The sequence below is a fragment of the Canis lupus genome, chromosome X, assembly GCF_048164855.1.
Source record: "Canis lupus baileyi chromosome X, mCanLup2.hap1, whole genome shotgun sequence".
NCBI lineage: Eukaryota > Metazoa > Chordata > Mammalia > Carnivora > Canidae > Canis > Canis lupus.
Window position 1 is genome coordinate 80,246,568 of NC_132876.1, and position 13,599 is coordinate 80,260,166.

The 13,599-nt window shown below is 44.8% G+C and overlaps 1 long non-coding RNA gene across 2 annotated transcripts in view; it reads left to right on the top strand.

Annotated features, from left to right (window-relative positions):
* The first annotated feature begins 230 nt into the window (after positions 1-230).
* LOC140627191 (uncharacterized) overlaps positions 231-13,599 on the top strand; it is a 139,313-nt gene continuing 125,944 nt past the window's right edge. For both annotated transcript variants that reach the window (XR_012026057.1, XR_012026058.1), the window contains exon 1: positions 231-327. This is a non-coding gene — a long non-coding RNA (uncharacterized lncRNA). The remainder of the gene's footprint in view (positions 328-13,599) is intronic.

Sequence of the window (13,599 nt, forward strand, 5' to 3'; positions counted from 1 at the left end):
ATGAGGGAACAAGTGTAGCCACCATATGACTTGGGTCTTTATTTTCTCAAGGCCAGGAAGAAGGATACAAACCTTCCCAAAGATGAACTTTGGGTCAGCCAAAAATGTTGAAAGTTCAACTTGTTCTCTCCTCCCAAGTGGGAGAAAACGAATCTAATCAGTTCCCTGAGCCAGAAAGAGCTTTCCATAAACTAGAGGCAAAGACGGGGGGGGGGGGGGGGGCGCGCGGGAGCACTCCAGCCTTCTCTTCAGCTTGCTTATTGCTGCTGTGGCTGCCCCTCCCAGCATTCCAACAAGGATGTCCTCTGGCCCTTGTATGGTCACCTGGTAAGTGTCAGGCTACTGCTCTGAGTTTCGATAAACTTTCAGTGAGAGGGGAAAAGGGAGGATTTCAAAATGGCTTCTGACATTGTGGCTGTTGGCGTCTGGATGTATGAGAAAATTGATTGAAGGTGTGAGGCAGGGCCACTATTCAATGCAGCTGCTCCCAGCCAGGGAACCACCTATTGTAGCCTGGTGGCTGCGTAAATGAGAGAGACAAAAGGAACAGGAGGCGATGGAAATCCATGCTGAAAATTTTGAAAAGTCAGAATTTCATCCTGACCAATTCCTGATGATCATGAGACTTTATCGTTATGTAGTAGGTTTTTCTACGGAAATACTTTTGTCCCTTTTGGTTTTTTTTTGTTGGTTTGTTTTTTAAAGATTTTAAAAATTTACTTATTCATGTAAATCACACACACAGAGAGAGAGAGAGAGGCAGAGACATAGGCAGGCTCCATGCAGGGAGCCCTATGTGGGCCTCGATCCCAGGACTCCAAGATCACGACCTGAACTAAAGGCAGACGCTCAATCGCTGAGCCACCCAGGCATCCCCCTTTTGTCCCTTTTGATAACAGCCCCTCCATACAAAAAGTTTGGAGGAGAGTAGGGGATGAGTAAAGAAATATAAAGGTTCAATTTCAGAATTGTACACACTGATTTTGTAACCGTGGAGAACACACAAGCCTGGCACCTGGGGAGACTCAAGGGAAGGAAGCAAAGACATTTAATGTCCTCTGTTTGCCCAGATGGTTCCTCGAAACTTGCTATTTTTTTTTAAAGAAATACTCGCAGTACAGTCCTTCCAAGCTGCTGTGAGCGCTTTGAATGCAGACTGGCTGCTGCACCTACAGCCACACCTGCCAGAGTGCAGACTGTGGGACAGCAGGCCCAGCCCCAGCTCTTGGGATTTGTAGCCACAATACCTCTACATGACCTCCGCCCTCAGAAAGAGGGTGAACTGGTGTTATGGACAGAACAAACTTTTGGAGCTGACTGCCTCCAGACAGCCCTCTGAAACCAAGAGCTCAAATGAATATTCCGACTGGACAGGAAGTCCTAAAGGGGAAGGTCCCAGAGTGGGAGGCCACAGCGGGGCCCTGGTGAGCTGTGTTGCCTGATCCCTGTATGTCTGGCTCTGGGCTCCCTAACAGTTGTAAACTCTGTTTCAGGAGTATCCCGTGTGCCCACTGGGGTTAGACTTCCTGTGTGTGTGTGTGTGTGTGTGTGTGTGTGTATGTGTGTGTGTGCTCTGACTAGCCCGACACTGCCTCAGCCTGGAAGACTTTCAGGTCAGCTTCTGCTTCCTGACCAGAGCGTGCTGTGCCTGAATTTGGGCCTTGGGCCAGCTAAAAACAAGGTTCATGCAAAAACTTAAGCAGTAAAGTTATCTCTTTTTCTGCGTTAGACCTTTATGGTTAGAATTGTTGTAACTGGTTAAATCTAGGACCCCTGAGGGACAGAAGGGAGATCAGTACTGTAGGCTGGACTTACCCTGTTGCATGGCTCCTAAGTCCAAGATCTGTGGCACTTCCCTCCCACCCTCTGCAGCCTGACATGGTTCAGCCTGGACATGATTGTGTCATATGGTTCATCATTATGACACCGGGTCCAGCCATTCCCAGTTTACTTCAATTCCACGAGCGTGGACTGGTCTTCTGCCAAGTGTCAGGTCCTTTGCCCTGAGGACACCAAGATGAACTGGGCATGTTTCCAACCTTCTAAGAAGGAGTAAGAGTCTGGTGAGGGAGACAGACATGGAGACAAAGCGGCAGTGGTTAAGCTCATTTTGTTCAGCCACTCCTGGCAGATGTTCACGTTATGAACATCTCCCGCTTATCCTGATATTTCCCAGCATATCCTGGAGAAGATCCATCAGGTCCATACAATTGCATTCCCCTCATTCTCCTTCCTCCATGCACAGCCACAGATATCAAGTGATACGGGCATGTGGTCGCAGACTCAAAGCCAAGAATCCTCCCTGAGCTGATTGTTTTCCAAAATAGTCCAGGGTTTTGGGTTTGTTTCCAGGTGGAACAACATGCACGTTTCCCTCATTTACAAGGAAGTTCCACTTACGGTAAATCCAGTGTTTTGAAGTCTCTGCAGAAAAGGTTTGCATCCCTACAACTTTCCCTTCCTAAATGCCAGTACCTCCCTTTCATCATTTCAACAATCAAAATGCCCTCTGAAATTTTCAAAATGCACCAGTGTTTTCGTTTAGATATGAAGTATTCCGTGGTTTTAAACCACAGGAAGGTGATTTTATGCAGGTACCCCCCAAAACCTCTTATTCACAGCCAAAGGATAAGAATGTTGCGGTCCTTGCCTGGCTTTGGTCAGGGGAAATAGCATGGCAGTGTGGGGTAGGGCACAGTACTGCCCAGTAAGGATTCCGGGCCCCTTCCTCTTCTGTTTGCTTACTGTGATAAGAAAATGTTTCAGGGACAGCTGGGCTGTGAGGTAAAGGTTTGTTTCAGGGTCACCAGTGCCATGGCATGTCAGTGCCCAGGATGGTTTGATGGTAGTTATGGCTCTTAGCTCCTGGGACTGGGGTTCTCCTCATTGATGAGAAGGCTTTCCCACGTAGGGACAGCAGAGTGAGGGGCTAGGCTAGGGCTTTAAGCTACTGTCCTGTTTGGGACAGCAGATGAGACCACAGAAGTACAGTTGAAAGAAGAGGGACACGATCTCTGAAGGTCAGGGGCAGGTTTCCGGCAGGTGAAGGGAAGACGTTTGCCCCAAGTTCTGGTTGTTCCAGGCTGATGTGGACTGGAATGTGGGTGCAAGAACAAACCTAAGGCTGAGAGGAGATGGGGATAAGAGATCACATGACCTCACATCATATGAGTTACATGGTCCCCTAGAAAAGTCTGTGCCATCATGGGATCAAAATGTCATCTCCTGTCACCACTCCCACCGGCCGGCCATGAAGGGAATAGATTTGAGATCAATAGTGAAGCCTTCAGGGAGAAAGGCCAGTGGGAGCGTGATGTCTTCTCAGAAAATCCACTGCCCTGCCCTGGGTTTGACTCTCATGCTGTGTTCCTTAAGTCCTGTCTTCCTGCGTGCTTTCAGGCTGGTCTTCTCATGTGCATGTCTGTCGGGAAAGAGTCACTCCATTGGAGACCGGCTTGCTGCCAAAGGGATTTAATAAAGTTCTTGACAGTTTCCTAGGCAGAGTTAAAAATCACAGATTCTAGGGCACCATTGTGGCCACACTAAACGAGATTCGCTGGGTGTGGATCACAGCGTGTGCATTTTTTAAAAGTTTCTGGTTTCTGACTTATGTGGACAGCTTGTCTGGGAACTACTGGGGCAGGGGAATGGTCCTGTTTGTCCTGCCACCTGGCCTCTCTCTCCATTGTGAAGGTGGAGAAGTGACAACAGTTTGATGCCTTCGCTGATGCACAAACCCAGGACCTTCAGCTAGGAGCCTGACATGCTGGGTGCTGTACTAGGGAGGCTGAGAGTACTGTTTCCATACAGTACCCTGAATCCAGTCCTGTCGAGCTTCCATCTAAGTGATTGCTGTTGAAATCACATTTCTGTTTACTGCACAGTTCCATGCTACAAAACCAGTTTGTGTTAGATGTTAGCTCTTACTCTAAATATTTTCCAGTGGCCATTGGAGGTTGACATGGATTGAAGAACTACGTGGCACAGTGGGTCTTCCACAAAGCCTTCAGACCTGTGCCTCCAGCACTTAGAGCTGGGCAACACTGAGCAGGCTGCTTAACGTCGGTGTGCCCCATTTCATTTAGCAACAAGGAAACACTAGATAGTTCTCGGGGTGGCTTAGAGCACTGACTCTGTTAAGACAAGCAAGGTTGTCAGGACAGTGCCCAGCATGTGGTGAGCTGCCAGTCAGTTCTAGCTGCTGCTGTTCCTGTTTTTTTTCTCCACATTTCCCCGAAGCATGTTCTGGACAGATGGTGGCAAGACTACCTTTGACTCACCGGCCGGACTTGGCACTATCACGTCAGCTCCTCAGGGACTCGAGAATCAAGTCTGGGGGAGGGGGGCCACAAGGGAGGACGTATTTTTATGAGCATGATGAGTATTCAGCTCTCCTTATGGGCTATTGTGATGCCTGAATGCAGGGCTGGACTTCATCATCGTGTGCTCCTATGGACAGTCTGAATGGAAACCTCTCGAGGAAATTAGACCAAATGACCTGTTCAGACATTTTGTGTGATGGTTGGAAAAGTGAGTGGTCACTGGATAAGGATAGAACATGAGTCCAAGAGTTGGCGTAATCCTTTCAGGGAGAGAAACTTAAAGGCCAAAGAACCTCCTCACGTGGCTTCTTTTATTGCCATTAGTTCTCTGGAGTCCAGTTCTCCTGTGCCAGATTGGTCACATTTGAATCTGGGAACGACATGACACTGCTGTTGCTAGTCAGCTCGTCATCGGTAATACTTCATTTCTCATGGAGTTTTCATATGGCCACTTTCATTGTGTTGATTTTTCTCTTCCACTAGCATTCATTATTGATTTAACAAAAGGCCGATGCATTCATATTTTCTGAGCTCAATCATGAGGAGGTGGTAAACAGTGTTTGTGGAGAGTCTGAGGAAAGGGGCAGTGGGGAGGGAAAGGGAGAGGGTGAGGTGAAGGTGTCTGTGGGGCAGGAGGAGAGAAGTTGGTGCAAACAGGAGGGAACGATAATGGGCACCAGTAGAAAGCAGAACTAGAGAGACTTAGGAATAGATGCTCACACTTGAGGAGGCTTACTCTAGGCCTGGCATTGTTTTTAGCCCTTTATCTACAGATACAATTTTCAAAGTCATCAATACTACATCATCACTACAATACTGGGAGGTATTTTTAAAGTTAACATTCCTTTTTTTACAGACCAAGAAACTGAGTCACGTCGAGGTTGAGAGGTGAGGTAACTTACCCAAAGCCACCAGGCAGCAAGGGCGGAGTTGGAGTTGTACATAAAGAGACATGGGATTTGGCCCTGACCTGCGATGCACCTCGGTGTCAAATGTCCTGTGGCTCAAAAAGCAGGTGAACGTGTGCAGCAGCTTAATCTGATTATGCGGGATCTGTGTATGGAGTGAACAGGATGTCTCTTCAGTGCAGGAAACACTATGGGGTGATAAGTCGGTATAGGTGCATCACTAAGTGGATATCTGGTCTGGATCAAGGTCTGTACCTGTGGATGTGAGCATCAGTATCCTCATCGTTGTTATCGTGATGGACAGTAGTTTATGGTATAAAGTTAGGAAACAAAGCAACAGATGAAAGAATGTAGATGACCTCCCCACTCCAGTCTCATAATTCAAAAGATGCATAGAAAGAAGCCTGGAAGGGAGTACACCACATTGAGTCATTTTCCCTAAGTGTGAAACTCTAGACAATTTTCAAATAACATTTTATTCACTGTTTTATTTGCTGTGTCTTCACTATTGTTGCACAGCCATTGTGTTTCTGCTACAGGTTTTAGGTCGTTTCTCTTGCATATCTTGACGTTTCAGGGTAACAGATTGCTTTTATATCCTTGCCAGGTGAAAAACCAATCAGTACATTTAGAGCATAGGAGAGAGCTGTGGTACAGTAATGAAGCAGTAATGAAGTGGGGGAAGCAGAGAGGTTTGGATGGAAGGCTAGCCACGTCTGCAAGTGCAATGAAATCGCCCCAGATGATGGAGGCCAAAAGCAAACCAAACCGGACAACAACTTCATGTCCCTAAGAGGAGACAGTTGTGATATTGAGATGAGTATCTGCATTAAGATTTCTCAGGCCTTTGCTCTCTTTGGTTCTTATGAGGCAGCACTGGTTTGCGTCATGCTGTGGTTGAGAGTGGCAGCCTCACCTGAAGCATTCTCCTTTTGTGGACCAGTGGAGTACTTTTCTTGAAGTCTGGAAGCCTACGGATTCAGAAGAGAGAACAGAAAATATATAGTACAGTAGTTGGATCCAGCCCTCCTCCGGTAGATCCCTACATCGCAAGTGAAATACAGGCACAGGTGTTGTAGTAGTTGGTTGGAGTTAGCAGGGTTGGGTTGAGTGACTCAAAGAAGAAACACAGAAGTGAGTAAAAGGAGAGAAAACACATCAAGAGGGGACAAACAACAAAAAGCCTGATTTCTGGTCTCGCTTTTCTGCTAAGAAAATAGTGTGCTCTATTATTTTGCGGAGAGAGCACTGTAGTCCAAGGTCTGGGAGGGAATCACTGCACTTGGTGATGAGCATTCTGAGGACCCGCCATCAGCAGTAACAAGGGGACACTGAGTGTGTGAAGGCACAAAGGTCTCAGCCTCTACCGTAGACTCAGAAAGCTTCTTAGCCCTGCCGAGAATGATGCTGCTTCACCTTACTACAGAAGCTCAGAGCTGCCATCTAGCAAAACTCCTGGTGCTCCTCCACCTCCTAATCCAGCTCAGGGTGGCTGCCTGGGCATTGCACACTGATCTGCATAAGGATGATGGTAACAGTGTATGTGTGTGTGTGTCTATGTCTATGTCTATGTCTATGTCTATGTCTATGTCTATGTCTATGTAAGAAACACAGGAAGAGAGACTCTATTCATTTAACTGTGACTCACCAAGCTCCACTTACTATCTAGACAGTGTGTTGGGTGCCTGTGGATACAATAAAAAGCAGTTCCCTGATTTCAAGGAGTTTATGCCAAATCATAAGAGAATAATAATCATACCCCGAAATAGAAAAATTACACTTGTGATTAGTGGTACCAAAGCGGTACTTTTTATTGAGGTATGATTGATAGGTAAAGCTGTACGTATCTCGTGTACAACTTGAGTGTGTATGCAGATGTATGCCATCACTGCATCAAGGTCATAGATGTAGCCTTCACCTCCCAAAGTTTCCTCCCACTCCCTTTGTTTTTTTGGTGCAGTTGTTATTATATTATCATCATCAGTGGTAAGAACACTTAACATGAGATCATCTCTTAGCAGTTTTAAGTATACAAGACAGTATCATCAGCTAAAGGTACTATGCTGTAGAGTAGATCTCCAGAAATATTCATCTTGCACAATAGTAACTTTGTACCTTTGACCCTGCCTGACCATTTGTCCCTGCCCCAAACCCTGGCAACCATTGCTTCTATGGGTCTATTTTAGATTGCATAGGTAAGCGAGAGCATGTAGTATTTGTCTTTCTGTGTCTGGTTTATTTTACTTAGCCATCATATCCTCCAAGTCCAGATGACATAGAAGATCCTGAAGACTCTGACAAGAAAAGCAAAAACAAAAAACAAAAAATAAACCACAACTGTTAGAACTAAGGAACAAATTCAGTAACGTTGCTCTCATTTTTAAAAAGTGTTTACTGGATTTGAGGTTCCTGGACGTTGAACATGTTGAAAATAGTATCCCACTTCCTTCTGGCCTCCTGAGAAATCGGCTCTAATCTGATTGACTTGTCCTCATAAGTGATGGGTCCTTTTCTCTTGTTGTTTTCAAGAATTTCTCCTTGCCTCTGGCTTTCAGCATTTTTACTATGATGTGTCTGTGTATCTCTTCCCCTTTATCCTGCTTGGAATTCGTTGAGCTTCTTTCAGGCGGTATCTCTGAATATTTTTTCTCCTTTCTGTCTGTGTTCTGGCACATTCATGCATCTCTGTTGGAGTTCTTAGGAGTGTCCCGTATTTCTGTGCAGCTCAGTTCATTTTCCTCATTTGTTTTCCTCTCTTTCTTCAGATTATAATGATTTCTCTCCGTCTTCAAGACTGCTCAATCTTTCCCTGGTAGCTCAACTGCTGTCGCTCTCCTTGAGTGAATTGTTCACTTCCATTATTGCACTTTTCAGCTCCAGAACTTCTATTCGGTTCTTTTTGATAATTGTTCTCTCTTTATTGTTATGTTATTCCCTATTTGACGGGACATTTTCATCATACCTTCCTTTCCTTCTTTGATTGTGATTTCCTTTTGTTTTTGGGACCTATTTATAACTGCTAGTTTGAATTCCTTGTCATATCTGCCATCTGGGGGTGCCTGGGTGGCTCAGTGGTTGAGTGTCTGACTTCAGCTCAGGTGGTGATCCCGGGGTCCAGGGATGGAGTCCCGTATTGGGCTCCCTGTGGGGAACCTGCTTCTCCCTCTGCCTATGTCTCTGCCTCTCTGTGTGTGTGTGTGTGTCTCGTGAATAAATAAATATAATCTTTTTTAAAAAGAAAAATCAGACATCCGGTTGCAACCACTAACAATTTCTGTTGCTTGCTTATTCATACTTTCCTGTTTCTTTGCATGTATCCTAAGTTTTTTCTTGTCTGGAAACCTGACTATCTAAAATATTCTTATTGCTGTACTATCTAAAATATTTAAAATATGGTAGTGATCTGATTACTAGACCATCCCACCCCTCCCTGTGTTTGTTACTGTGATTTGCTTGTTTAGTTGTTTAGTGTCTGGCTGGTTTATTTAAGTGGAGTCTGATTTCCCTGCTTACTCTCCCCCGCCTCCCTCAGGGAGAGCCGACCTGGGTATGCCCACTGTCACCCTGGGATGACTGGTTTTGGCAGAGCTGTCTTTGATTGTCTCTTCCCCTGACCAAACCCAGCTGTTCAGGTCCACTAACTGGGGGCTGCCTGTTCTAGTGTTTTCAGCAGTGCTCTGGATATATTGCTTCATAATGTAAACCAGTGAAATCCGTGGTCCTTTGAAGGGCTAGCTATCCAAGTTCACGTTTGAGATTTTTTTCTGACCCTAGGCAGGTTCCTTCCAGCTGTCTCTCTCCCTGATTGTCTCAGGTAATCCACCCAGCCTGCAGTTGATCCTCTATGTCCAAGAACTCCATCCATCTCCTCCAGGTTGCCTTTTACCACAGCCTCCTCTGTTTTGAAAGTGCCCCTAGGCTTCACCTTCTCAGCACTGCATTGCAAATCAAGTTCGTTCCTTTGAGAGGGTCAATCTGCTTCAAAACCTCTGAGCCACAGCTCTGTAGTTGGGTAGTGGGGACTGTGGTGGCACACTTCTCTGTCTTGTTTTTTAGTATTACACTATGTAGTGTTGCTTTTTTTTACAATCTCCCGTCTTTTAATTATTTATGGCTGGTATATAGAAACAGTTTACTTTTGCATACTGATCTGGTATCTTGTTACTTTGCTAAACTGGCTTCTTAATTCAGATAACTTTTCTGTGGATTCTTTTTATGGAGTCAGGTTTTGCCTGTGCATAGTGACTGTGTTACTTCTTTCTTTTTTCTTGACTTTTTTATTGGCTAGAACAGCCAGTAGACCATTGACTCAAAGTGGCGAAAGTACACCTACTTGCCTTGTTGCCTTAGAGGGGAAGCATTCAGATCTTCATGATTAATGATTAGACTAGCCTTAGATATTTTTGTAGATGCCAATGATCAGTTTAAGGATGTTGCCGTAGAGAGTGAATATTGCCATCTCCCCAGCATTCATGTTGAAGCCTTTCTCCAGTATGATCGTAATTGGAAGTGGGGCCTTTGGGAGGTCCTGAGGTCATGAGCATGGAGCCCACATGAATGGCATTAGCACCCTTATCAGAGAGACCCCGAGAGCTCCCTCGGCCCTCCTGCCATGTGAGGACAAGAAGTCAGTAGTCTGTGTGATGGGAAGCCGGGCCTCGCCTGATCCAGAACTTGCTGGTGCCTTGATCTTGGGCTTCCGAGCATCGTAAATGTAAGAAATACATTTCTCTTGGTTTTGTAAGTCCTCTGGTCTATGTTAGTTTTGTGACATCCACCCTAAAAGACTAAGAGAGAAACCCCTCTCTACTCCTAGTTTGCTAGGAGTTTTTATCAAGTGCATTTTATCAAATGTTTTTTACGCATCTGCTGAGATGTTCATATATTTTTAGTCTGTTATTATGCTCGGTTAGAGTGATTGATTATCAAATACTCAACCAGCCTTGCAGCTGTGGAGCAAATGCCATTTCACTGGTATTTTCTCTTTTTTATATATTACTGGTTTCAAAGAGCTAATATTTTATTTTGGATTACTACATCTGTGTTCATGATTTCTGTTGTTCTTGTTAGCCTTAAAAATAATCAGCCAGTTATTTTACCAGCAAAAGTGGGTTTCTTCAAGAATAGCAGAGAATTACAATTTGGAACAAGCCACCTAAGGCAAAATCCTAGGCAAGTCCAACAAACAAAGGGGAGGTACATTATTTTATGGAGGAGGAAGTTGGAAGGGGTTGTTTTGAACAAAAGTCTGTTGGAGAAAAGCAAGAGTTGAGGGAGCTGATAGTTTCTCATTGGCTGAGTTGCAGCGGTAGTCGATATCTTTTTTTTTTATTAAGATTTTTATTTATTCATGAGAGACAGAGAGAGAGAGGCAGAGACATAGGCAGAGGGAGAAGCAGGCTTCCTGCGGAAAGCCCAGTGGGAGACTCGATCCCAGGACCCAGGGATCACGACCTGAGCCGAAGGCAGGCGCTCAACCACTGAGCCACCCAGGCGTCCCGGGGTAGTTGGTATCTCGTAGGAGATGCAGTGTACATCTTTCCTGTTGGGGCCTGTAATGGAGGATTCTTTCATGTTGATCATTCTGTTGGGTCTGTAATGGATAATTGTTCCTGTCAGTGATGTTGAGCAGTATGGCTCTCCCTTCTGGGTTCTGGACACTCCTTTACAGTGAGGTTTCCCTTTATTTTTTTCGCAGTCTGTAATTTATTTTCTTAAAAAGTTTTTGTCTCGCTTTGATACCAGGATATTGCCGGCTCTGTACAAAACTGGCATTATTTCTTTTACATAATGTGTGTGTGTGTATGTGTGTGTGTGTGCGCGCGCGTGTGTGTGTGTGATGTGTGTGTGCATATTTGGTAGAAATTAAACAGTGAAGCTGCTTAACCTTGAGAGTTTTATGTGAGGGAAGGGTTTTTGTTTTGTGTTTGATTTACTGAATTCAGTCTCTTTGGGAGAGATAGGACCATTTGGTTAATGTCTTCTTGACTGCAGTTTGCTAGCTGCTATCTCTCAAGGAGTTTTCCCATTTCATCTTTTTTTTGGATCATATTTTTAATATTTTCTTACCTAGTTCATGTCTGCAGGATCTGTATTGATGTCCCCTCTGGCAGTACTCATGTGACTCCTCTGTGTCACTCTGCCCTCCTTCATTTTTAGCAGTCTGGCTGAACCTATTAGATTTACTGATCTTGTCAGAGAACCAGCTCTTACTTTCATCGATTTCTTTGTATTGATTTTGTGCTTTCCATTAAGTCGATTTCTGTTCAAACCTCCGTTATACTTTTTCCGCTTGCCTTAGGTTTAAATTGACTTTGCTTCTCTAGTTTCTTAAGGTGACAGCTTAGATAATTGATTGGAGACAATTGTTCTTTTCTTTTCTTTTAAGATTTTATTAATTTATTCATGAGAGACAGAGACAGAGAGAGACAGAGATACATGCAGGGAGCCCTATGTGGGACTCGATCCCGGTACTCCAGGGCCGAAGGGAGGCGCTCAACCACTGAGCCACCCAGGCGTCCCCAATTCTCCTTTTCTAATCTAAGTATTTAATGATAAAAATGTCCCTCAATGCAGTATTTTAGATCCACCTCACAAATTTTGATACACTGCCTTTTGGTTTTCAGCTTCCTGCGGTTTCTTCTTTGATCTCTGCATTACTTAGAAATGTCATTTAATTTCAAAATATTTTGTGGTTTTCCAGCTACCTCACTGCAACCTCTTTCTATTTTAATTCTTTGTGGTGAAAGTACCTAGTTTGTATTATTTCAGTCCTTTAGAAGTTGTTGAGTACTTTATGGCACGGCATATGGTCTGTCTAGGTGAACAATGTATGTGCACTTCAAGAGAATGTGTATGAGGACGCCTGGGTGGGTGAGTGGTTGGGCGTCTGCCTTCGGCTCAGGGCATGTTCCCGGGGTTCCGGGATCGAACCCCGCATCGGGCTCCCCACGGGGAGCCTGCTTCTCCCTCTGCCTGTGTCTCTGCCTCTCTCTGTGTGTCTCTCAATAAATTTCAAAAATCTTTAAAAAAAAAAAAAAAAGAAGAAGAAGAATATGTCTTCTGCCGTCCTTCTGTAAGTATCACTTAGGTCTTGCTTGTTGATGGTGTTGCTCCCATGTTCCATAGAGTGTCTGATTGTATCGTCCACTTGTGCTGTCTGTTGTGCACAGGATAATGCTGAAGGCTCTCCCTATAACTGATTTGGGTCTGTTCTTCCTTTTAGTTTTTTCAGTTTTCAGCTCTTGTGTTTTAAAAAAACATGCACAGGGCACCTGGATAGCTCAATAGATTGAGCATCTGCCTTCAGCTCAAGTCACGAACTCAGGGTCGTGAGATTGAGTCCCGCATTGGGCTCCGTGCTCAGCAGGGAGTCTGCTTCTCCCTCTCCCTCTGCCCCTTCCCTGCTTATGCTCTTTCTCCCTCCCTCTCTCTTCTCTCTCTCTCTCTGTCTCTCAAATAAAGAAAAATCTTTTTTTAAAAAAACCTATTTAGTGTGGTTCCAATTAAAATAAATAAAATAAAAATGCATGCCCATTCATGATTTTTAGATCTTCTCGATGACTAGACCTCTCTTTTATTGTGTAAATCTGTCTTTTCCCTTGTGATAACCCTCATTCTGAAGTATACTTTGTGTAATACTAATTTAGCCCCTCTAGCTACTCACTTGGTTCGCGTTTGCTGGGTATCTGTGTCTTACTGTGTTTGGGAGGGAGAAACAAAATACCATAGAGTAGATGGCTTCTAAACAAACTTCCTCCTCATGCTTATGGAGGTTGGAGGTCTGGGATCAGGGTGCCAGCGTGGTTGGGTTCTAGCGAGGGCCCTCTTCCAGGTCACAGATTTGTGGTCGTGTCCTCACATGGTGGAAAACAGAGGATCTGTCTGGAGCCTCTTTTATAAGGGCCCTAGTCCCATTTCTGTGGGCTCTGCCCTAGGGCCTAAACCCTTCCCCAAAGCCTTACTGCCTAATACCATCATCTTTGGGGGTTAGGATTGAACATGAGGGATCCCTGGGTGGCGCAGCGGTTTGGCGCCTGCCTTTGGCCCAGGGCGCGATCCTGGAGACCCGGGATCGAATCCCACGTCGGGCTCCCGGTGCATGGAGCCTGCTTCTCCCTCTGCCTGTGTCTCTGCCTCTCTCTCTCACTGTGTGCCTATCATAAATAAATAATAAAAAAATTAAAAAAAAAAGGATTGAACATGAATTTTGGAGGAGACATCTTCAGACCATAGCATTATCATTTTCCATTCAAGTCCTTGTGACTTCTTTATGTGTTTATATTTAAGGTGGGATTCTTCTGGACAGTATCTACTTGGGTCTTGCTATTTTTATCTAAAGTGACAACTTAGGTCTTTGAATTGATGTG